Consider the following 27,437-nt stretch of genomic DNA (forward strand, 5'->3'; position numbering starts at 1 on the left):
CGGACAGACCCTCCCAGAAGACGGAAACCAGAGCGTCGTTATCCCAGGCCAGCTCCGAGGCAAGGGTACGGAACCGTATGGCATATTGGCCCACGGTGAGATTTTCCTGATGGAGGCGCAGCAGAGATGATGCGGATGAGGTCTTCCGTCCGGGTTCGTCGAAGACTTTCCGGAAAACCGAGAGAAAGGCAGGCAAGTCGGACACCAGGGGGTCTCCTCTCTCCCATAGAGGATTTAGCCAGGCCAGGGCCTCCCCGATGAGATGGGACATGATGAAGGCAATTTTGGCCCGGTCGGAGTTAAACTGGTGGGACAATAGTTCAAAGTGCAGGGTGCACTGGTTTATGAAGCCCCTAGCTTGAGCGGGGTCGCCTCCGAAGCGTGGAGGTGTAGAAAGCCGGGGTCCGGAGCAGGATGCCATGGTATTGGTGGGCAGCGGCGCTGCCGGGCTGCGAGTCATGACACTAGCGGTGGTTGCTGGTGGAGCAGTCAGAGTGTCCAGGAAAGAGTTGACATTCCGCAGATGACTCAGGATGGACTCCTGTTGGGACCTCTGACGGGACAGTTCATGACGTAGGTCCGAAAGCGAGAGAGCTTGGGTGCCACCGGGTTCCATGGCCCGAGCAAACTGTAACGGGTCTGGGAGGCGGAACCTCTGAGCTACTATACAAGGGGGCTGTCCTTGTAAGGGAGCGGGTGGCGACCAGGGAAGACGGGCAGGGAGTCACAGCAGGTGACCGGGACAGTCTCTGAGTGAACGGGCTGGAGGTCACGGCAAGTGACCGGGGCAGTCTCTGGATGAACGGGCAGATGGTCACGGCAAGTGACCGGGGCAGTCTCTGAATGAACGGGCAGATGGTCACGGCAAGTGACCGGGGCAGTCTCTGAATGAACGGGCAGATGGTCACGGCAAGTGACCGGGGCAGTCTCTGGATGAACGGGCAGATGGTCACGGCAAGTGACCGGGGCAGTCTCTGGGTAAAGGGTTGGTACGACCTGTGGCGGCTGAGGATAGACGTGAGCTCCCAGGTGAGCAGGCGAGAGTCTCTGGATGAACGGGTGGTCACAGCATATGACGGCGGAGCCTCCAGGAAGGCCAACAGACAGGCGGCAGATGAGCGCTCCCAGGTGAGCGGGCAGAAGTCTCTGGACAGGCGGGTGGTCACAGCACGTGACGGCAGAGCCTCCAGGTAGGCTAGCAGACAGGCAGCAGATGAGCGCTCCCAGGTGAGCGGGCAAGCTGGTCCTTAGACAGACTGACAGGAGTAATAAGGCAGACCGTCGGACCTCAGACTAGCAGGCAGGTAGCAGATAATCAGGCAGGAATAAGACAGCAAGCTGGCAGGAATCTGGCAGGTAACTGGCAACGGGACCTGAGGGCTGAAGCAGAGTAGTGAACAGTGCAACAACATTGCTCGGGCACCTCCATTTTGGAGGAGGTGCCTTATATATGGTAAAGTCCTCCGGCCATTGGCCGGGGACTCCTTAGGACGGCGCGCGCGGCCCCTTTAAGAGGGAGGGAGGGCGCGCGCGCGCGCGCCCTAAGCACAGTGGCCGGGAAGGAGCGCGCGCTGCCAGCAGAGCGGGAGAGGGACGCCGGGCACGGAGCAGAGCGGTGAGGGGAACAGCGTCCCTGCCTAGCAGAGGGCAGGGACGCCGGCACTACACAGAGGCAGTGATTTTTCCTTTGTCACTGACATTACATGCAGCAATAGTGCCCTGTGACTCCGGTATTATTGACCCTATGGGGAGCACGGACACATTGTCCAACCTCATGGAATTCCCCAAACCATCATTACAGCCAAAATCCTAGGGTGGAACAAACTGTTTTGATAATGCTGCAGTCTGCATAATGCCATCACTGTTTTGCATCTTATGCTGATTTAATGGTGCACCTGATGGAATGGAGAATACAGCAGTTTTGGGTACACTTCTATTCTTTCCTAGCAAGGTATTCTTATGCTTCTCGTAATTATCCCTTTGCTCTTTAGTTTTTAAGGTTCCAGATGGACCAGTAGTGGGTATTTTTGCCCGCTGTGCTACCATTTTACTTGTAGTGTCACCTTCACCAACAGTGTTACGTGTTTGGGAAGAGATCCCAGGCTGAGGAAGCGTGGAGCTTTCCATTTTATCTCTTAAATATTTATTCTCTTTTTTCTTCACAATGTCACCTTCAAACCTCAATAATCTACTTTTAAGAACGGGATCAAATTCCTGGAAGTCCCTATGACAGGAGTATAGTTCCAAATTATTCCTTAAATCACCCATCTCACCCATAGCCTTATCCACAGGGGTTGTTCTTTTCCTAATGAGGAGCTCCATAAGATTCATGGAGCAATCAGTGAGACATTCATCCCAATGTTTTGTGAACTCAACGTCCTGGTGAAAAGAGGATGATACTTTCACCCTTAAACCTCTGGGCGTGATTCTGTTAACAGTATATCCAATTTATTAACAATCTCGATCTTGGATCTGTTTTCAAACTCCAAAAATAGATCGTACATGCGTTTCTTATCTTATTCGCTCAAGGTATCCCGATGTGTGGTGCAGATCCCCTCCACATGGGGCTATTAGGGGTGTGAATAGCTTCCAAGATGAGCCTCTCTCTCCTGGACTCCCCATGGGACAAGTAGTCCATATTGACTGCGTGAGTGTAAATGGAACTACCACAAAATATATATTATAGGGTGGACGTATGACTATATATAGAACAAGGACCTGTTATGGCTAAAACAGATAAAAAACAATTCTGAAACAAAGAAATGGAAAAAATCCCACTAAGTGATTAAAATGTACATGGGATGCACAGATAACAATAGATTGCTACTATTACATGTCCATGTAACTTGCAGATGTGATAATATATAGAATGAGAACCTGTTACAGCTAAGGCAGATAAAACAATTATGAAACAAACAAAAAAAAAAAATGGAAAAAATCCCACTAAATGATTATAATGTACATGAGATGCACAAAAGACATTGAATTGCTAATGTTACATATCCATATGACTTGCAGACATGGCCAATTCCCTTGGGAGTTGCGGCTGGAGGCTGCAGAGAACTGGATACAATTTCAGCCGCAGGATCTGTAGGACCTGCGATGATGTCATCACCCATGTGACTCCACCCGGAATCACAAGATTGGAAGCTCAATCTGCTAATGCAGAGGAGACACTGAAGGCATCGTGGCAGCGCTATCAGCGCCAGTAGCTGTTTAACCTGTTTAACCCACTCAGGTGAGCAGACCACTGTATCTGCACGTATATTCTACTTCCATACAGGTTCACACAAGCACTGCGCTTTTCCACCCCACCCCCTTTTTTGTATAACTAAGATGACCGGACCTCTTGACTCTCTCCCTACCTTGATTACCTCCATTAGTACCTGTGGCCATAGCAGGCCTCTAATACCTCTCCAGTTGAAATATGTGTTATGAAACTCTAATTTCCTCCTGCCTGGGCGGACTTTCGCCCTTTTTTCTGCCCAATATATATATACGAGTGGCCTATCACCCACACTGTTGGCTTAGCGTCACCTGTAAAAGAAACAAACCACGTTAGGATAACAAGTCCGGTCTTATGTATCTCGCTAAACACGTGGATCACCATCTCCCTATCCTCTGAACTTCCATTTCTGACAGTCCTGCTCTTGCTGCTTCCGTGGCGGCGCCTATGCGGAATAAGTGTGTCCTGTAATCTTTGGGGTGGTTCCCTGCCGATGTTATGCATTTATTAAATATAGCTTGGAACTGGTATCTTGATAATGGCGTTCCATCAATGTGTGTTAGGAAGAAATTACTTTGTGATCTGATGGTTATATATGTTTTTTCTATTGTTACCCGACTCAGTGTAACATTTGTGGGTTGTAGAAGTACCCAAGTGCCCCTGCCCGCTGGAACCGTTTTCAATTGGCGTATGCGTAGACGTATTGCATTATTGGCTATGACTACGTCCTGGTGTAATAAGCCTCCACTGGTGGTAATTTTGGATTGAGGGACTAATTCTCTTATGCATAGCGCCTCAAAGAAGGCGATCGCAAATGCAGTAGACAGTAGTGTTGCTTCAAATTGTGAGTGTCATGTTAATGGTGTTAGGGATATGATGTGAGAAATCAGTTTTAGTGACACGGGACAGGACGTCTACACTCCTGACTTGGCTGACTCCTTTTCCACCCTTTTATGGATTGTCTGATGATGAATCTCTTTGTCACATCTCCCCAATTCAGTAGTTGGAAGTGAAATGCTACTCCGGTCAGACACCGCTGCTGATGCCCCAGATATGCCCCTCATGATTAGCTTGTGGAGAAATTCTATGGTGACTTGTAATCTGGCTTGTTCACATTGGTCAACCCATCTGCCTGCTACTAGTCGTGTCCACTCTTCCCATGCCTTACCGTATGCTTGCCACGTCGACGGGGCAACTGACGCTCTGATTAATGGCATCAACTATTTGCCACTAGATCCCATAGGGAGGGTGGGCAACTGTTGCCCGATGGGTGGGTGTTGGGGAGGAGCTCTGTGAAAATCTGCCAATTGAATTGTGATAAAGCGTTAGCAGCAGCTTTAGACCCCTCAGCATCGTGGCTTTCGCGGACCCATGCATTGTGTTTTAGGCACAGGAATGCTAGCCGGCGTAGACAGGAGAGACGATGATGCCATCTTATTAATGCAGTGCGCTAGGCTGGTGTTTTTTGTTATGAAGCGTATATTTTTGTTAGCCAGGAGCGCGCCCCATATTTCTATTGCTATCACTATTGGGAAGAAAATTTTTTTTCCGGGCTAGATGCAGCTAAATATTATTATTAATTTCAAAGCTGGTGGAGCTTGGTATAGATGGCCTAATACACACTGCTACTAAGCCCAAAATTATTTTCCAGGCTAGATGAAACTAAAAATCATTTTGAATTTGCAACCTGGTGGAGGTTAGTATAGATGGACTAATAGAACAAGTCCCACACACTGCTACAAGCCGAAGCCCAAATATTTTTTCAGAGCTAGATGCAGATAAAAATTATATTTAATTTGCAACCTGGTGGAGGTTAGTATAGATGGACTAATCGAACAAGTCGCACACACTGCTACAAGCCGAAGCCCAAATATTTTTTCAGAGCTAGATGCAGATAAAAATTATATTGAATTTTCAACCTGGTGGAGGTTAGTATAGATAGACTAATAGAACAAGTCCCTCACACTGCTACAAGCCGAAGCCCAAATATTTTTTCAGAGCTAGATGCAGATAAAAATTATATTGAATTTGCAACCTGGTGGACATTAGTATAGATGGACTAATAGAACAAGTCCCACACACTGCTACAAGCCGAAATATCTTTTCAGAGCTAGATGCAGATAAAAATTATATTGAATTTGCAACCTGGTGGAGGTTAGTATAGATGGACTAATAGAACAAGTCCCACACACTGCTACAAGTTGAAATATTTTTTCAGATCTAGATGCAGAAAAATATTAGATTGAATTTGCAACCTGGTGGAGGTTAGTATGGACTAATAGAATGATGCTATGCCCAAAAGGTTTTACTTCACTAGGTGCAGTAAAAAAAATTGTATTCTATACACTGGTGGTGTAGCTTGCAACACAGATAGGGTACTCCACTGACTAACACACACTGCAATAGATTTAGCAAAATGCTGTGAAAAAAAACTTGCACAGCACTGTCACAGACCTGCCTGGCAAAAAGTCATAGGAACTGATGTAACTTAGTCCTGAAAAGGACTGCATTTACAATAAGTCTTTACTCCCAACCTATCTATTTAAGAGCACAGACCTGCCTGATAAAAGTCGTAGGAAATGATGTAACCTAGTCCTTAAAAGGACTGAAATCACAACTATTCCCTACTCCCAAGCTATCTGTAGATTTGTGCGAAAATTGGCTTGAAATTAACAAATTATAGTGCACACAGCAACAGCGGTGCCGTCTAACACGCAGTTGCAGCAGTGAGAAAATGGTGGCGACGGGGAAAATGGCTGGGTCTTATAGGGCAAGGACATGTGACATACACTGCCAATGACACATGCCCTTGCTTGTGTGGAAAAAAGCAGTTTGCTCCGTGTGTGCGCTACTGATAGGCTGACAGATTGCACCTCCCCACTGTAAATGCGGGAAAGAGAAAAAAAAAAGGAGATCTTCATTATTTCTGCAGCGATCCATCCCCTGCCCCTCCCCCCACCCCGCTGTACACTCAAACTGCGTTTTAACATTAATTTTCAGCATTACTGAGAAAAAATCCAGTTATGATTTTGGTGCACGAACAGTTATCGAACATAACCTCGAACAGCCAAATTTTTTTCAAATCATTCGGGTTCGCCGAACGGCTCGAACACCGCCCAAAACAGCTCGAGTTTGAGATTGGCGAACAGTTCGAGTCGAACACCGCTCATCTTTACTCTGGAGCCCATGGTCTGTGTGTAACAAAGTAACTTACAGTCGCAATTTTTTCCTCTCTAATTCCCTTAACCTTCTGGTTATTACAGAAACCTGGATCCAGCTGCTGCTCTCTTGTTTGGTGGGCTAAAATTTTCACATACTGCCAGACCTGAGAACAGACAGGGTGAAGGTGTTGGTTTGCTCCTTTCATCACAATGTGCTTTCCAGGTCATTCCCCCGGTTCCCTCACTTATGTTTCCTTCCTTTGAAGTTCACACTGTCAGACTCTTCAAACCATTCTCTCTGCAAGTGGCAGTTGTGTATCACCCTCCAGGCTCCTCCCGCCAGTTCCTGGATCACTTTGCCACCTGGCTTCCTCACTTTCTATCCTGTGACATCCCCACCCTCATCATCGGAGACTTTAACATCCCCATCGATGATCCCCTCTCCCAATCTGCCTCTCATCTACGTTCTCTAACCTCCTCATTCGGCATCTTACAGTTTACTAACTCTCCTACGCATGAAGACGGGAATACTCTGGACCTGGTCATCTCCCATCTCTGCTTGCTGCATGACTTTATTAACTCCCCTCTCCTGCTCTTGGACCACATCCCACTTTCCTTCTCTGTCAAGAACTGTCTCCTCACGAGGAACACCCCTACTTACTACACTTATAGGAATATATGTACCATTAATACCAAGCAGCTTATGGAAGATTTATACACATCTTTAGCTCCCATCTACTCCCTCTCCTGTCCAGACTTAGCATTGTCACACTACAATAATTCACTGAAGAGTGCCCTAGATGAAACAGCACCTTCTACACGCAGAAAGACCTGCCACAGACAACGGCAGCCCTGGCACACGATGCAAACACGTTTTCTTCAGCGTTGCTCAAGGTGTGCTGAGCATCAGTGGAGAAAATCACTTTTTGCAGAAGACTTCATCCACTATAAATTCATGCTCAGAACCTATAACTCTGCCATTCATCAGACTAATCAATCCTACTTCACCACCCTCATCACTTCACTATCCAACAATCCAAAACGACTTTTTGAAACCTTAAACTCCCTCCTGAACCCTAAAGCACAGGCCCCCATCATCAACCTCAGCGGTGAGGATCTGGCCTCTTATTTCCTAGAAAAAATGAACCACATCCATCAGGACACCTCAACCCAATCTCCCCAGTGCCTCGATCCCCTTCCCTTCAAGCTCACTTGCCTTCTTTGAGCCTGTCACAGAAGAAGAAGTTAACCAGCTCCTTACTTCTTTTTAGCCTACTACCTGCAACAGTGACCCTATTAGCTTACATCTCCTGCAGTCTCTCTCAACGGTGGTCACCACTCACCTGACTAAAATATTTAACCTCTTTCTTTCTTCAGGTATCTTTCCTACCTCATTTAAACATGCCATCAAAACCCCTTTACTTAAAAAGCCATCCCTGGACCAGTACTGCACTGCTAACTACAGACCTGTCTCTAATTTTCCATTCATCTCTAAACTCCTGGAATGCTTGGTCCACTCGCATCTAATCTTTCAGATAACGCCTCTACAATCTGGTTTCCGCTCTTTGCACTCCACTGAAACTGCACTCACTAAAGTCTCTAATGATCTACTAACATCTAAATCCAAAGGTTACTGCTCCCTGCTGATTCTCCCGGATCTCTCTGCCACATTTAACATTGTGGATCACCAGCTCCTTATCACTATGCTCCACTCTATAGGCCTCAACGAAACCGTTCTCTCCTGGTTCTCCTCTTACCTCTCTGACCGCTCCTTCACTGTATCTTTTGCTGGCTCCTATTCCTCTCCTCGTCCCCTTACTATCGGGGTTCTGCAGGGCTCAGTCTTAGGCCCCCTCCTCTTCTCTCTATACACTGCCCCTATTGGACAAACAATCAGCAGATTTGGGTTCCAGTATCATCTCTATGCTGACGACACCTAATTATACACTTCTTCACCGGACATCACCTCTACCCTAATACAAAATTCCAAGGATTGTCTGTCTGCTGTCTCTAACATCATGTCCTCCCTCTATCTTAAGCTGAATATCTTCAAAACTGAACTTCTTGTGTTTCTTCCCTCTACTAACCTAACTCTACCTAACATTGAAATTACCTTGGAGAGTTCAATCATAACTCCCAAGCAGTATGCCCGCTGCCTTGGGGTCATATTTGACACTAAACTTTCCTTTACTCCCTATATCCGATCACTCACCCGCTCTTGTCACCTGCATCTTAAAAACATCTCCCGAATCCGACCTTTTCTCACCTTTGAAACTGCTAAAACTCTTACTGTCGCTCTTATTCACTCTCATCTGGACTACTCTCTTCTGATCGGTCTTCCTCTTACCAAACTTTCACCTCTCCAAGCCATCCTGAATGCGGCAACCAGGGTCGTATTTCTGTCCAGCCGCTTCACCGATCTTGTGCCAAGTAGATAATTAGCGTGCACTCTGTCTGTGTGGTGGAGGTGCTGATGAAGTGGGCGTGTGGTGCCCAGCAAATGCAAAGAATTAGTTCATCACACACTCATAAGTTCAATTGCAGTGTTCATTTATTTACAGGCATAACATCAAACCAAATTTTGTAAAGGCGACAGTAGACGTTTCGGCCTTAACGAAGCCTTATTCATTAGGTCGCTACTGTAAAAGAAAAGTAGGACATTAGAATACAAAAAATAAGAGGAAGGCAATGGTAACAAGTAATACATCCAATTATAAGAGATGTTGAAGGGCGAGGGAAGGTGTGTGATGGGGGTGGTGTGGAAAGCAAGGAGAAAAAAGGAGGGGGGGAGAAGGATGAGGAAGCAGGGAGGGGGGAGCGGTTAAAAACCATATATACACAATTAAATACAGTCATAAAGTATCATAGATAACCAACAGCAGAGTTTCCTTACATTAGTTGTGATGAGGATGTGTGCCAGTAATGTGGTTGAGGGGTTTAAGAAGAGGTCCAATATAGCACTGTAATAACAAGGGGTATAAATCAGGGTCATACCCAAGGATTTAGCAGAGAAGGGGGATGTAGAAGCTAGATACCTTTATTGTAATCCCTGTGTGTGTCAACCTGTAAGGAACTGAAAGACATAAATGGCCCAAGATTAGATCTTGCTGCTGCAATGGTAAAAGGGACCCCTGTTCCTTTAAATACCTGGACTGTGATGCAAAAGGAACTCCTGCGTCAGTCATGTCAGGGTTCGTGGTCCTAGGTCTAGCTGCTCATGTGGGAGGAGGGGAAATGCGGTGTGTCTGCATCCAAGTGCGGGTGGCAAGACACTGAGGATCGCGTTTAAATGTGCCGGAAGTGAGTCATGAAAGAGGCGTGGCCCCGGAAATTACGTTCCGCTCTGGTGAATGTATTGCGGGGAGGCTGTATGTTGCTAGGGTGATGTGTATACACAAAGTACTCCCAGAACGTCGCATGCGCACGGCGCAGCTGGGCACATATGCTGGTGGTTGCCAGGGGAATTAGAAACAAGTTGGTCTGGTGCTGATGCAATATTAAAGGTGACACTGCAATATTATAGGTGGTGTCACTTAGATGATAGGGGGAACTGGGTGGGCCTGGTGCTACAGTAATGTTAGATCCTAGTGAGTGGCAGTTAGAGAAGCCTGAGAATATTGGTGGGCCAGTCCATACAGTGTGGTAAGGGGTAACTCACCTATATAGACAAGTGGGTTCAATGGGTCTGTTGGAAGAAAGAGAAATGATTAGTGGGTATAATGGATCCAATCAATTTTTCTGTTCAATCCTTTCGGGGAGAGGGTCTATAGGATATAAGTCCAATAAGACTCACGTTGCTTTAGTAGTTTAATATGGTTATCCCCCCGTCTTGGTCTTGCTACATGCTCAATAACTTGAAAGCAGAGTTGGGATACCGTATGTTTGGCTTTTGTGAACTGATCCGGTAGTGAGAGCCAGTTCTTGCCCCAGCGGATGGTCGACTTATGGCTTGCTATGCGATCCTTTATGTGTTGTGTGGTCTCGCCTACATAGAGGAGACCACAAGGGCATTTCACAATGTAAACAACAAAGTTGAAATCACATGTGAAGAATCATTTAATGGGGTAGCTCTTTCCTGTCCTGGGGTGCGTGATGGTGTCAGACTTAATGATATTAGAGCAGGCTGCACAATTTAGGCATGGGACGGTGCCATGGCGATTGGTGCTAAGTAGGCGTTGTGAAGCAGTTGTGTGTGAGGTCCCTACGTCTGCCCTAATAATTTTATCTTTAATATTGGGTGCTCTTTTAGTGTACATTAGTGCAGGGTTTGTAAATGCAGGGATCTCTGGGTAAGCTTTAGACAGGAGGGGCAAGTGCTTCTTGATGGTGGCATAGATTTTTGGCATCAAAGGGTGGTATGTGTGGACAAATGGAACTCGTTCTACTTTTGTAGTGGGGAGATGAGGCAGTCTTGGTTCCAGTGCTCGGTTTTTCTCCTGTTTACCCCTCCCAACTCCTTCAATAGAATTGCCTGGGTAACTTGAAGTATTCCAAATTTATTACCACATTGCCACATTAAGTGACACTAGTTAGAATTGAAAAATTTGGCCTTGTCAGGAAGATGAAAACAGGCTAAGGTGGTAAAGCGTTAAGTGGTATAGCATTTTAAATCTGTAGCTGAAAATTGATTGTAGCTGAAGACAGGAGTTAAATCTGTAGTGGAACTAAAGACACTTGGAGCTGCTCATTAAAAATGTCTTCACTGTAAACAGGGTATTGTGACAATTAGTAAATATTGGAAATTATACTAAGTGCCAGTGCTGTAATTTTACATGCAAAGTGCATGTAGAGTTAGACATCTACTGAGAGTCCCAGGAAACCATTTGCAGTTCGGACATCACCCATATATAGCTTCAAGCCATATTTACCTCCAAACGTTAAACAAGTAACTTTAAAATTATCTAATTAGGAAAATTGCAAATATTTTTATTTTATGAATATTGTGAAATTTTCTGAAAAATTTGATTTGCAGCGAATCTCAATGTTGAAATGTTTCCAATCATAGTAAAAAGATGTGTGGAACACTCTGAGTTATCTTAAGACTATACAGTAGCATGTAAAAGATTGGGCACCCCTGGTCAAAATTACTCTTGTAATTGTGAACAGTTAAGCAATTTGAAGATGAAATGATCTCTAAAATACCTAAAGATAAAGATGACACATTTCAGTTGTATTTTAGGCAGAAAATATATATATATATATTTTAATATTTTACATTTTAAAAATGACAAAAAAGAGAATGGACCAAAGTAAAAGTTTGGGCACCCAGCATGGTTATTACCTACTAACCCCTCTTTTGAAAGTATCACAGCTTGTAAACACTTTTTGTAGACAGGAGAGAGTCTTGTTTGAGGGATTTTCATTTATTCTTCCAAGGAAAATTCTCCCAGTTTTGTGAGATTCCTGGGTCATCTCGTATACACTGCTATTTTAAAGTCTAGCCACAGATTTTCAATGATGTTCAGATCAGGAGACTGTGAGGGACATTGTAAAACCTTCAGCTTGTGCCTTTTCAGGTATTTTTATTGTGGAATTTGACATGTGTTTAGGATCATTATCCATTTGTAGAAGCCATCATCTTTTCAAGTTCAGCTTTTTTTTTACAGATGGTGTTATGTTTGCTTCAAGAATTTGCTGAAATTTCAATGAATCCATTATTTCCTCTACCCGTGAAATGTTCTCCTTGCTATTGGCTGCAACACAACCCAAAGCATGATTGATCCACCACTTTGCTGGTTGGCGAGATGTTCTTTTCCTGAAATTTTATGCCCTTTTACTCCACAAATACCTTTGATCATTGTGGCCAAATAGTTCCATTTTAACCTCATCGGTCCACAGGACTTGTTTCCGACATGCATCAGGCTTGTTTGCATATTCTTTTGCATACTTCTGACTCTTAATTTTATGGTGAGGACTCAGGAGAAGTTTTCTTCTGATGACTCTTCCATGAAGGCCATATTTGAGCCGCTGTCTCTGAACAGTAGAACAATCTATCACAACTCCTGAGTCTGCTAAATATTTCTAACTGTCTTTTGCATTCAAGCAGGGGTTATGATTTGTCTCTCTAGCAATCTTACAAGCAGGTCTCACTGAAATTTAGCCAGGTCTTCCACACCTTATCTTGACCGCCACAGTATCTTCTTATAGCCTTCTCCGACTTTGTGAGCCTCCATTATTTTCATTTACAGTGCTAGGCAGCCGCGGATAAGAACTCATGGCTGCTGTCTTTTGGCACAAGGTTAGAGGAGTCTGGGTTTTTATAAATCACCATCACAATCCTTGAGCTAAAAAAACGCTCCTTAGACCAAAGTCTTGATATCCTAACACTAATACTTTATTTAAACAAAATTAGAAAAAAACATTTAAAAAAAGACACAATGCTGCTACATCAGAATGCACAGAATATATCAGATAAATAAATAAATAAATAAATACCCTCTATTGCTACAATAGGTTAGTAGCAATTGCTACTAATAGGTTAATAACCCTGCTCAGATAGCCCTACATTCAAAATGCTAAGTGCATTATTCCAGACAATATAAAAACATTAAATGTTAAGCAATAAATATGGCATAACAAAGGGAAGTAGAGTAAAGTGCCTAGTACCACCAGCCATGAATTAAAGCCTATACGGGGGGTCAGTTTTACAACCACTTACAGCCACTTACAAGTATATGTTAGGCAAAAGAAAGCAGAAGAGAGCATAATAGACAAGGACTGCAATGCTTACATAGGGGCATCTAATACAGGATGTGTGTTCGTGTGCCCCTATGCGCGTTTCGCACTAGCTTTGCCCCCCAACGAACAACAGCACTTACACAGTAGAGTATGTTTATCCTGAAAAAGGAGTCAGTGGACTATGAAACACGTTGACAATAAATCTACGATTCTATTACCAATATTTGTGTCGTATTCCGGAGAGATCATAAATTACTTCCTATCCTGCTATTAAAATCTCAGAACAGTCGTTTGTGCAGACTCAGGTTCTCCATTGGGCACAATACTACCCAAATAACTCAAGGTGAGGGTAAAACAGTATGGCAATACTTTATTGAACCACCAAACAGTCAATAACATATAGAACAGTGACAGCAAATACCCAAGATTGGGCACAATTACAGAGTCTCACCCTTCTGCTGACTGGTTGGGATTAGAGCAACTGTGACTACCTTGCTTCCAGGAAGTTGACAGTCCATTGAGGTACAAGGCCAGGAGATCTGAGGGTTTCAACCTGGCTTCTCCGAGCATAGCCATGGGGGCCAGGTGACTGGAGGGTCCCTATCTGGCTACTCCAAACATCTCCATGGGATCAGGTGACTAGAGGGTCCCAACCTGGCTTCCCCAAACATATCCATGGGTTACAGGTGACGGGAGAGTCTTAACCTGGTTTCTCCAAATGTATCCATGGATTCTGCAATAGTCAGTGGAGCAGATCTGTATTCTTCCAGCCTGGGCCATGGTCCCTTAAACTGGCATTTTGTAGAATCCAAATTTGTGTCCCTCTTGATGGAGCCATGATGTCCTTTAGAGCTGTAATGTAGAGTGTTCCTGGCTGTGGTTTTGTAAAAAGATTTCTTGATACAGAGGCATATCCCCCTTAAATAGTTCACAAATGTCCTTTCCAGCCAATGTCCACAGGTCAAGGATCAGGGATGATGATATTAACTTACATTGCCCAAGCAGCCACAACTCATCCCCCAATGTTGACTTGCAAACATTGAAGGATAAACTACCAGTACACAAACAATGCAAGTCAACAAGCAGCATGGATTTATACAATGGTATTCAACATATTTAGCAAAAATCCATTGTTCAATGACCCTGAGTTCTTGTCTTGAAATGATAACAGTATAATAAGTTGCAGTAAATATCAACTCAAGTGTCAACATCCAGGATTATGCAAATAATATTCTGGGCTTCTTGACTAACCAAAGAAAAACTCATAAATTCAAAAGTCAACATAAAGATAATAGCACATTTCTCCTGGCCTACTGAATTTACATATGGATAATTAAAATTTAATGTTGTGTCGTCGCATCATTCATGACAGTCAAGCACAGCATCTCTGACTGAAACTGATTTCGGATTGTATTTTCTATAAAACATATTGTGCTGCCTTACTGATGGTTTCTAGTGCATTAGGGATGAAGAAAAAAATGTGTAATTGTAATTCAAATGCAGCAAGAAAAGTGCCAGCTAGGCGGCTACATTGTATCACTGATCAATTACACTCAGTATGGCAATGCTGCTGCCACCACTTTTTCCCTCTTCTTGTTAATTGAATCTTTATATTATACCAAATATGACTGTCATTAATCATATGTCTTCTAATTGCATTCATCTCTGATTTAACCATTTGTATGCTGCAAGTCCAACATTGTCTATACGTTTACTTTTCCTTTGTGTATCAGCACATCTGACTCTGATTCATCTGGTATTACCTTCTCTGCTTGTCTGTCTACTATATATTCTGCTGTCCTAGGCCTTGACAATCTATGTGGTAATCATCAGGACCCACTCTGCTGCATCATTATCTCTGTTCCATGCTGCTTACCTTGACCTATGGCTTAAAGAATCTACCTTACAAGGTGAACCTGTAATTGAATACTCTAAACATCTTTTAGGGTTCACACATAGAGATTATCAAATCTTTTGAAATTTGAATTCACCATGATAGGCAAATTTTTCTAGAAAATTTGATTTACGGAAAATAAATTTGCCACAAATCGCAGGTAGTCCAGTTGCCCTGAAAAGATGTGTATAACGCTTTGAGGTCTCTGGGACTGTATCCAACCGATTTCATCTTTTTGAACACAAAACAGCCTAAGTAATATTAATGTGATCTCAACATAGGAACAGATGGTAACCCGGAAGTAACAAACAGCTCATTGAATAATACAATGCATACTTTTCATGCTTTTTAAAATTAAAAATCAGTGCAAACACTATCACTCTTAGTCATTTGTGATTAAACAGACAGTTCTGTGCAGAACACTGACTCAAAATGACAGTTTCACTGTCAGAGGTAACATCAACCTGCTGTAACTAAGACGGGTGAAGTGACAAACTGTAATGCTAGCCAGCAAACCTGCTGAGAGGTGTAAGAGGGAACACATACTCACCTCCCCGGCCACGCGGCAGTGTCATTGTTCCCTGCAGTGGTTCCTCTGGACCTGCACTCACCGCGCAGGACTCCCGGTGGGGTGTGCTCTACATGACTCTTAAAAGGGCAGCGAGCTCTTTAGAAATTACCTCAGCCAATAGCTGGGAGGTATTAAGTATTTAAGGCACACTCCCCAGTAGGGAGGTGCCACAGCAACATTCTCCATTCAGTAGTGTTGTGCAACTAGTGAGTTGCCAGGCAATTGTATCTGGTATTGTATGGGTCCGAACCTTGTCCTATACCCCGAGTTGTGTAGCTCTGCATCCTGTTTCCTCTTTGGCGGTGCCTGTGCATTGAAGCCGCATCTGCGGTACCTGAACCCTGACTCCGCTCCCTGCGGTACCTGAGCCTGACACCACTCTGTGCGGTACCTGAGTCTGTTACTACTTCTGCAATACCTGAACTTGACATGGCATCCATGTTAACTGAAGCCTGACATCGCAACTGTGGTACCTGAGCCTGAATCTGCACCTGCGGTATCTGAGTTTGACACCACTCCTGTGGAACCTGAGCCTGACACTGCTCCAGCAGTACCTGAGCCTGAGGTTTGCACCTGCGGTACCTGAACCCTGAAGCTGCACCTGTGTTAGCAAAACCCTGTCACAGATCCTGCGGTACCTGTACCCTGAAGCGGCACTGGTGGAAACTGAACCCTGAAGCCACACCTGTGGTACCTGAACCTAAAGCAGCTCCAGCGTTACCCATAGCTGTAACCGTTCTAATGGTACTTGAACCACCAACAGTGTTTGTCCTGGTTAGTGTTCCAGAGTCCATACTGTTGGAACTTCTTCTGGTATCCGAATCCTGTCCTGCCAGTGACTCAGAGTCTGTGTCCGTCCTACCCAGTGACCCTGAAACTGTGCTATCTGAACAGTGTCCGAAACCTGTCCTGTCAGTGACGCCGAGTCCATGTCCATGTCTGACCCCTGGGGTCAGCAGCTGCAGTTCTGGGGACTGCCTAGGAGTGGTACCTGGCGACTACCTGTAGCTCAAGTCTAAGACCAATGCCCCACTTTCAGCATTTGGTCAGTATTCAGTCAGTATTTTTTCTCAAGAGTGTGAGCCGAAACCAGGAGTGGGTGATAAATGCAGAATTGGTGACTTGTTTCTATTATACCTTTTCTCTGATTTTTCATCACCTGGTTTTGGCTCTAGCGAACATCAGGCAGCCACTTAGCTATGCCTCTCCTAGGTAAACCCGGATCGTAGCACATTGGGTCCATAATCCACGTTTGTTGCACAAACCTTTCATAATGCATTTCGTCCACTCCCTCCCTACTAATACACTTGCCAGGGGAAAAGTAGGCTATTTTGGGCTTGTGTTTGGTAGCATTAGGCCACGTTCATGTTTGCAGGTGTTTTGATCATGTACGTATCTGACATATGTTTTATTTCATTTTGGGAAGGATTTTGAATTTTGTGGAAAACTAGAAAAAATGTAGACATGTCTTTTTTTTTCCTACACCTCTTTTGCTAGTCCTCAAGGAGCATCAGAAGCATATCCACCATAAATAGTACCAGCATTCTGAACAGTAAGGCCACGTTCACACGTTCAGAATTTGGTCAGCATTTTACATCAGTATTTATAACCAAAACGCCTGCACCTGCAACAGCATGCGGTATTGGTGTGGTATATATATGGATATGCCAAAAAAAAATGTTTGCAACACACACACTTTGTGAAGTAAATGGTCGAAGTTAGATATCTAAATTTTGGGGATTTTTGTTTGTCTTGTTAAAGAGCAATAATTACTCCTCTTCACAAAAACAATTGTATAAGAAATGCAAAAACTCAGTACAGTCACTTGTAGCAAGCAAGCACACTAATACTGATTTCAGACTTTTTTCTGTAAAAACTATTGCGCTATGCGCTGTTTTGCTTCTACATTCTAATGCATTTAGAATAAAAAAAATGTACACTTATAAATTACAAGCAATAGGACAGATGCTAGCTACATGATATTACTACTTAACCACACTGAATCTGGAACTGCTGCTGGCACCTCCCCTCTCTCTCCCTCCCCCTAGCAGTTGAATTTTTATATTATTTTCAGAATACTACTGTCATCTTATTTAGTGCTGCAGTTACGCAATTCATTATTGTCTGGAGTATTTGTCCAATGCTTTAGGACTTTGTCTCCCTATCTATATTGCTGAGCTGTGAGCTCTGTCATACTCACACTATACTAAAATCAGGGGCGTAACGGTTGTGGTTGCAGAGGGTGCAACTGCAACGGGCCTGTGAAGCTAGCATTCTTTAGATTGAATGTGCATCCTCAAACATACATTAAGCAGAAATGTATTGCGGTGCATAGAGTCACTAGCTCAATGCATTGCAATCGCTATACATGCTGCTTACCAATCAGAAGCTGGCATCTGATGTCGGTGTGCTCATCGCGGGTGGCGCATTTCATCACTGCCATACGCCGATCCACCCCACATCACATTTGGAGGATAAGACACCGAACAGCGAAGAAGCAAGGAGGGGTTAGAAGAATAGGGTTTTTTTTTCTAATTGTTTGCTTTTTTACATGTGATGAAAAAGAGTGCCAGAGCTGGGGACATTATTAAGCAAAGGGTCAAGGACAGGGGACAACATTATGCAAAGCGACCACTATAGGGGAGATTTTTAAACCAAGGGAGCAGGATGTAGGCCATTATTACAGAAAAGGGCCCACAATTGTGAACACTATTAAACAAAGTGACCTGGATAGATAACATTAATAAATTAAGGGACCAGGATGGGGGACATTATTACATGATGGAGGGTATTGTTGAAGAAAGGAGCCAGGATGGGAGACATTATTGAAGAATGGGATCAGAATGGGCACACTTTGACTTAATGGAATACATTATGAAAGGATGGGGGGCATTTTTATATAAAGGAGACTGGGTGTAGGCCATTATTACAGGAAGTGGCCAGAATGGTGGATGTTATTAAACAAAGTGGCCAGGATGGGGAACATTATTAAAGAAAGAGGCCATTACTAAAGGATGGGGGCATTATTACAGGATGGAGGACATTACTTCCGAATGGATGACATTGCATTATTAATTATTAATTTATAGAGCCACAATATGGTATTTTCCAAATGTATAGATTCCTAAAAGGTGGATGCTATTATTGTATGGGGGCAGAAATGGTATATATTACTACTGTATTGCTGCCACCGAAACAGGGCGATACTGTTGCATTTGTGCACAAAGGTGGACATTACTATTAAATGGGGCCATAAAGAGGATTTTTAGTATTGCACGGAGGCCACAAAAGAAGACATAAACATTAATACTGTACGGAGGTTAAATGAGGGGGCATTTCTACTTCCAAAGGGAGACATTACTACTGTAATATATTTTGTTTAGTGGACTTTATCACTGTTGGGGAGCAAAAAAGAGGTATTGTTGCTATGCAGGGTATCAAGGTGGTACTGTTGCACTTTTCTTCTTCACCTTGCGCAATGTATAAGTGGGGAAAAAAATGTAAAGGGTGATGTAAAAGTGATCAGTCATACATGCATGTGTGTTACTTTCTGCAGAGATGAGACTTCGCGGGAAAAAGACTTCGCTGTTTATGATGGATGAAAATGAAAAGCGAAAATTATTGAATGGATGCATTACTAGTAGGCCACTGGATTTACCTGTATTTTATACAATTATATAATGTACAAAGTGCCTGTGTATAATATCACTGGTGATATTATTAGTGTTAGTAATGTAGTTTTTGATAATGATCAGTATGGTAGTATTATTCGATCACTTTGTGGTAGTAATGTGTGATTCTTTTATGGTGTGGCGGTATTATTAATCCCTTGTATGTGGTATATTCATCTTGGTATTGGTATATAGGTCTTGGTATAGTGGATTTTGTTCAATAACAGTATGGTGGTTAAACTCCGACATTATGTGGTGGTAATATATAGTCATTGTGTGGTGGTATTTATCCTCTTTATGTGTTTGATTATTGGTATGTTAGTTTTGGTATCATGGACCAATTCAGTATGGTGATATTTGTCATTTGGTAACTGTACGATTACAATTAGAGATGAGCAAACTTGTTCGGAAAACATTCGCCAACCTCAAAATCGGCATGAACATAGCACATTCGTATTCTTGTTCGGATCCCCAGGTATTTTCCGCAAAATTCGGGGAAAGTTTGGTAAATGATCGAGTTTCCACTAATGCTTTTATTAGGACTTTAGCTAGTATAGTGGTGCTGTATGATGATTGGGGGGGGGGTGTTTAATGAGGGGAGGGGGTGGGGAGAAGTCAGAGGAGCAGCTGACTGTTATTCTTTATATTTTTATTTATCTTTTTTATTAACTTAATGTGAGGAGATTCTGGCGCAGAAACCATCCACAAAGTCCAGACACAAGGAATTCGGTCATTGACTGCCAAAGTCACAGGTTCCTCTACATATAAAGAGAGAATATGTTGTTTTGGTACCATTTTGTCAGCATAACAGCACAGAGAGGCTGATTCTGCTGCTGCTACAGGATAGTCAGATAGCTATCTAGGCGGTTGATTTTCAGTCAGCTAGTTCAGACAGATAGGATCCTGTGTGAAATTGACCTTCCAGCATATCAATCCTTTGTGCTAATTGTGTTGTCCAGACACCAGGCCACATTTTAGCATATACATTTTTTGTGCTAATATTGTTCTCCAGCCAGGAATCTACATTTAAGAATCTAAATTCTTTGTGTTAATAGCGTGGTCCAGCAATCAGGCCACATTTTAGCATATAAATATTTTGTGCTAATATTTTTGTCCAGCCAGGAGTCCACATTTCAGAATCTAAATTTGTTGTGCTAATAGTGTGTTCCAGACATACTATCTCAGGAAATAAATACTGATTTTTAATTTCGTGATAGGTGACTGACAGGTCTGGGCCTAGGGTTGTAAAACAGATGGTTAAAAGAGGGGAAGGGTACATCCAACAAGAATGGGAAAAAGCGAGTTAGTGATAGAAGAGGAAATAGGTTTTGTATTTAAAGTGTACGTGGGGTAGGTGGAAATGTTACTAAAATCTCTACTGAACAATCACCATCTCGTCCTATCCAAAGACCACTGACAGCTTCTGTTACTGGAATGACTACTCCACTCCCTCTCTTTGACAGCCACACAGCGGTATGTCTTGTAGATGAGGACAAGAAAGAGCATGTGCTCCAGTGGATGTCAAGCATTGCATCAAGAGGCCTTTTCTCCTCTTCCTCCAACTTAACATCACACACAGTACAGTCCTCAGAGGTGGCATCCCAATTACCGTTATTTCCCCCGTTGTCACAACTCTGCAACAGCCCAACTGACTGTAGGGAACCACAGATGGGTGATTCTGCAGATCTGTTCACACATTCTATTCCATGAGCATCAGAGATCTGCTCCACAGATTCACAGACTCAAGAGGAGGAAAGCATCTGCATCGATGCCATAATTTTTTTTATGTTGGATCTGGGCTGAATGAAGTTGGGTCTGAGGAGAATCCAGACCCTCATCACCAGATGTTAGCTGCAGGAGGAGGAAGACAAGGAGTTTATGTTGTGGCTCCCCACATAGACATGAAGTGATGCAACCACAACAAGCACTGCATCTTCAGACACAACTCTGGCTGTGGCCAGCAGTGGTTGCGCGTCTGCAGTTTTCAGGGGCAGCAAGGGTTGCCTAGCCTGGGTCGGTTTTGGACCACAAAGGATGACCAAACTCATGTTATCTCATAACTTTGTAAAAAATGACCCAGTAGAGGCAAATTTTGCAATAATTTGACTACTACATGCATGAACTGGTACATAAGCGTTCAACATGCGTTAGTCTTAGAATCTCACTGCGCTAAAATACAGACTAGCGGGCTTTGGCAACTACCTGCCGCCCCATCAACCGCATTTGCTGCTGCTTCCTCCTTCGTCACAGTGGCACGTGACAGGTCTCTGGCCACAGAACCTCCATTTGTTTACCCACTACTGTCGGAGTGAGTGAGAGCCCGTCAGCTGTTGCAGAAGTGAACATGCCTGCTGTTTTTGCTTCACCAAGCACACCACATCTTTCTCAATCCACTATAGCATCTCAACCTGCACCTCACTCACAGTCCAGCAGTTAGTCTGGTTTACCCTACTACACCCTCTCCCAGCACAGCAGCCAGTCCTTGGTCCAACAGTTGTGGTCATGTAAAAGAGTGTTTCCTCATACACATGCCAAAGTTAAGAGCTTGCACTTCTCCATCTCCAATCTGTTGGCCACTGAAATACTGCCTTTCCTCCTGGTGGGTACAGATGGTTTCCAAAAGCTGATGGCCATTGCAGTCCCCCAGTACCAGTTGCCCAGTCGCCATTACTTCTCTAAGAAAGCTATGCCTGCGCTGCACCAGCATGTAACAGACAACACCACCCGATACATGAAAAAGTTAATGTCTGCCAGGGTGCATTTCCCCACTGACACCTAGACGAGCAAGCATCACCTAGGGCGTTACATCTCGCTGACTGGGCACTGGGTGACCCTGGTGACTGTTGGGCAGGAGGTAAAATGGCTGCTCCACAAGTCTTGGAATCCCCAAGTCTCGCGGGACAAACCTCTGTATCTAGCACTTTCTCCACTACTTCTGCCTCCACCTGCGCCCTCAACCTCTGCCTTAATGAGATACGTGTTCCAACAGTGCAGAGAGAATCCCCCCACCTCCGTACTGCACAGCCAGATCTCACCGCAATAAGGCAGTGTTTAAATTAATATGCCTTGGCAATCATAGTCACACAGTTCAACGGTTGAGGACAGCTATCCAGGCTGAGATTGATCAATGGCTGTCTCCACTGAACCTGGAGGTAAGGCCGTGCAAGATATCAATGCAAACCTGATAGCGGCTCTACACCGGGGCAACCTCACACACATGTCTTGTATGGCTCAAGTACTCAACCTGGGGGTGCAACAATTTCTCCACCACTATCCTGGCCTGGATGCGCTACTTCAGAAAGCATGATTGCTGTGTGCTCACTTCCGCCGTTTGCACCCCGCGGTATATCGACTGGCAACGCAAAAGAGGTCTTTCAGCCTACCGGTTAACCGGTTGATATGCAATGTGCCGACATGGTGGAATTCCACTCTGCAAATGTTGCAGTGACTGTGGCAGCAGCAAAGATCCCTGGTTTCACATAAATGGTCCAAGTATATAAAGAAATAAGAGTACTCCCAACATAAATTATATATACAAATTTTTACGAAGGTGTATGGTGATCACCAAGTAAAAAAAGGAGTAACAAAGGGAATATTAAAATGAATATTTTATTTGAGACATATATAAAAATAAATAAAAGATAAAAAGAAAAGGTACCAATCAAGGGAAGACACAATAGGAGCTTTTTAGTGCTTGGGAGGATATTACATAAAAAAATAATGCAAATAGGGCTAAAATTGTCCTTAATCAAAATTTCAAGATGACAAATATCTGCTCAGCAGCGCTCTTTGTGAATATACTTGATAACATTCCAAAATGATTCAATCAATCCAATGAAAAACAAAGAAGCACCCGTAGTTGACCTACATGTTCCACATGACGAGGCAAATCACAGACAGCAGCATATCAGATGAGGGAAACAATAGTGCTCTCGTGCCTTGAGCACATAGAATAACACTACCAAAATCGAATTTGTATATTTTGGCAGTGTTATTCTATGTGCTCAAGGCACGAGAGCACTATTGTTTCCCTCACCTGATATGCTGCTGTCGGTGATTTGCCCTGTCATGTGGAACATATAGGTCAACTACGGGTGCTTCTTTGTTTTTCATTGGATTGATTGATTCATTTTATTTATTTTTATATATGTCTCAAATAAAATATTCATTTTAATATTCCCTTTGTAACTCCTATTTTTACTTGGTGATCACCACACACCTTCGTAAAAATTTGTATATATAAAGAGCCCTGGTGCAGTATTTCATTTTGAATAGCCTGGGCCAACTCAGTATGGACGTGGTACAAATCATGCTTGTGGAGTGGGCACAGATGACAGACCTCTTCAACCTTCTGCACAGTTTCAAAATGGCTACCAAGATGGTTAGCGCTGACAATGCAGTCATCAACATTACTATTCCGGTCATCTAGTTGCTGGAGCACACTTTGAATAGTCTGCGGGAGGAGGTGATGGTCCCAGTGGAAGAGGAGAAAGCAGAGGAGGATGCAGAAGGGATAACAATATTTCTAAGTTGCGGACTATCGTTGCACAGGTGGGTGCCATGAGAGGGTGCATTAGTGCGATCTAGGGAGGTTCATGGTAGCAGACAAACTGTTAGTGAAGGTGCAGGAGCCGAGGAACAATTGGAGGAGGAGGAAGTGCTGTTGGGTGTGCAACAGTCAGGAGATGAAGAGGATAATGATCCCCTCTATGTTGTCCATGGTTGGCAGGAAGGGATGGAGGATGCAAGCTTGAGTGTTATCCTGCCGCCAACATACCATAGACTTGGAGCACCCGACACATGAGCGACTTCTTGCTGCAACATGGTGCCCGTATTGTTAGGATTAGAAATAGTGCTGACTACTGACTCCTCAGTAGTTACTACTCTGTTCGAGCCACGGTATAAGAGTAAAAGTTGCCAGATGCTCCCCCCTGGAAAGGGACTGCACATGCTGGAGTTTCGTAACACACTTGCAGGCAATCTTCAGAGTGGTTTTCCCCAAGACAATAGTGAGGAACACAGTGTGCATCTCAGTTCTAGACTTTGAACCCCAGTAACATTGAGTCGTATGCTCAAAAACATTAGCAGCAGCAGTGTGAGTGGCAGAAGCAATTTCTGTGAGTCATTTCACACATTTATTAGACCAGCCCTTGCACCAGCAGAATAGAGTACAAGTCAGACACATAGTGAAAAACTGGAGAAGATGGTGAAGGAGCATCTCAAACTCAATATCAATGCCATCAGTGGGGGGTTTGGACTCTTTTGCATTTTGATCTTCAAAAATGGAAGTGTGGCCTGACCTTGCCTGTCACTCGGAAGTTTTATCATGCCTGGCAGCCAACGTTCTCTCAGAATTTGTCTTCAGGGCTGCTGGTGGTGTCCTGATGGATAAGCACATCTGGCTGTTTCCTGAATTTGTAGACCGCCTAACTTTCATCAAGATGAATATGGAATGGATATCCAATGACCTTTGCACCCCAGTCGCAGACTGGGCAGACTAGGCAATGGTGTCGTTTTTAGTGTGCTGCATTGATACCGTGTTATTGAAATCTTTGATAACTTTGTCGTGCCTTTTGTGCCTGCTGTTGCTACTGCAGCTGATGTTACTAACAATTTTTTGAAATGGGGAGACTCCAAGTTGGGTCTCCATATGGTGGGTTGCCTGTAGTGGAAGGGGTGTCAGAGCACCATTATACTGTTTTTTCTCTGGTGAAATTGATGCCACTTTAGTGGTGTGTTGCAATAATTTTTTTGAAATGTGGAGACTCCTGGTTGGCTCTCCATTTGGTGTGTTTCCTGTAGTGGAAGGGGTTTCAGAGCCCTATTATACTGGGAAAATTGATGCCACTGTACTGGTGTCTGCCCCTAATTTTTGAAAATGTTTGCACTCCAAGTTGGGTCTCATTCATGTGTGTTGCCTGTAGCAGTAGGGCTCGCAGACCGGCAAGCCTCCACTTACTTTCAGTCAACTACTCAACTACCTGTGTTACTATCCTTATTTGTTCTACCAATAGTAGTCTACAAAACTTATTTTTCTGCCATCTGAAAAGCAGTTTCAGCGGTTGCATGAGGTATCATGGCTCCCAGAACAGCAAGCCTACACCGGTCCCTCACCCACCTTGTCTTAACTTGAAGTTAAATTCAAAGTTGTAAATACTGGCCCAGACCCTAGTACCTCATGCATGGCCCATGGCTAACATTGTAAAGTTTCTACTGTGAGTCAATTGATACCACTTTGTTTTGGCTGTTTTCGGGCCACCCTGAAGGTGTTGACTATGCATTTGGTTTTGCCTCCCATTGATTTCAATGGGGTTCGGCTATATTCGATGAACTGTTTGGCGAACTGTTTGGTGAACATCGGGGCATTCACCGTTCCGAACCGAACCTTGAAAGGTTAGGAAAAAATGCAAAACGATCCAGCAAGAACTGCTTAACAAGTAAAACGTTGCTTTTATTTAGCCTTTAAAAACATAATACTCCACCATATGCCAGTATTAGTGCACTATAAGAGTTACGAACTACGCGTTTCGACGTTAGTCTTAATCATGGTCTGTAATAAAATGTTCGCTCATCTCTAATTACAATTTATAAGCATAAGTGATTTTACTGTCATGTTTTCTACTAGATTTATATATTTTATCTGCAGTCTTTTTTTTAATGGAGGCAGGAACAAACTTATATGTCTTTACAGGATCTAGAATGCTTTGGATCCTATAAAGACATATGCATTTGCTCCTCCGCCATGTATGCCAATACATCTGACCAACCTGCTGATGGGGTCCCAGGTCTCAATTTTGCAACGAGGCCCATAGAACTCTAGTTACATCGCTGCCTAAAATTGCCGTTAAATGACTACTGCACTAGGTTTTTATACATACCATGATAGTCCCTCTTGACTGGCTACGAAATACCATGTTATGTGAAAGCAAAGCATTATAGGGAAACCCATGTGGTTACGCCTGAGGTCAAGTCAGCCTTTTGCGATGGATTCAATCTTTTGAGATATGAAAGATGAAGAGTGCATTTTGTTTTTGTAATACTCGCAAGAAGGATTGCAAGTTACGGAAAATCGCAAGAATCTGTAAGTTTCATAAAATTTGGTTTGAATTTAATTTGTTCAATCATTATACTTATACATTTGGCTTTTTTATGGCTCCCTATTGTACAGAACTTTGTTAAGACTGTCATAGAGGTGCATAAGCTTTCTATTCCTTTTTTTACTATATTTTTTCCTAGATGCATTACATTATGGAAGAATGTCTTCATGCACAAAAAGAGTCTGTACACTGAGTGGGCATACATCTGTAATTATTAGCAGGATACTTATGTGGCACACCAGGGGTCTGGTTTCCACAGTAACAAGCAATGTTATGTCTGAGAGCAGGTGGGAGGTCTCTTGGTCAGGAATCCTATGCATGCCACACCTCCTGCCCAGTCCTGGGAGGGGAAGAACTTCCCCTATATAAACCTGGGGCTGAGGCAGGGTTAGGGAGTTCAGAGGGAGAGTTCAGCCAGGAGGGCTGGCAGGGAGCTGTGGCTCCGGCTGGGCCCACCTCCTGGGCCCTGCCAGAAGTAGAGACAGAGAAGCAACATAGGAAGAAACAACAGGAGCTCTGTGGGAGCAGTGTTACAAGGAGTCAGGGGCTGGCAGCTGCAGAGCTCGCCCTGACTGAGAAGATTTCTTACCGGACCCGGAGTCCGAGGCTGTGGGGACTAACTCCTACCCAGCAGCAGAATCCGTCAGGCAGGGGATTTCAGGTCCTCTGGCCAAGAAGCCCGAAGGCACGGTCACACGCATGGGACCAGCACCGCCGTCGTGGAGCGGAAGCTACTAGAAGGCCCCGAGTCACCGGCCATACGGGTGAGCACCACACGGTACACTCAGGGACGTGGGCTACTTATACCGCCTCTAGCAAGGTAGCCAGAAGAGTACAGTTAGTTTAGGAGGCCTACAACTCCGCCTGGCCAGGGGAGATCCCTTCTGCTCAAGGACTGACCAGGCCCCAATCGCTAGCCAGTACTCCGGGAGGGTCTGTCTTTGTCACCAGTAAAGACCCTGAACTACACCGTACCGTCTCCCAGTGGTTCCTGCTATCCCCATCATCCACGTCGGCTGCCCTGAGGCCATACCCCTCCCGTTGGGGGTTATACCATCTACGCTGCACTATCCTACCACCGGCCTCAGCGGTCTGCCCTGCAGCGGCAGCTCCATAGCTGCATTCAACGGGTGGCGTAG

Source organism: Phyllobates terribilis, unplaced genomic scaffold (genome assembly GCF_046119375.1).
Source record: "Phyllobates terribilis strain yellow unplaced genomic scaffold, ASM4611937v1 Scaffold_5__5_contigs__length_657084704, whole genome shotgun sequence".
In the NCBI taxonomy this organism is placed as follows: domain Eukaryota; kingdom Metazoa; phylum Chordata; class Amphibia; order Anura; family Dendrobatidae; genus Phyllobates; species Phyllobates terribilis.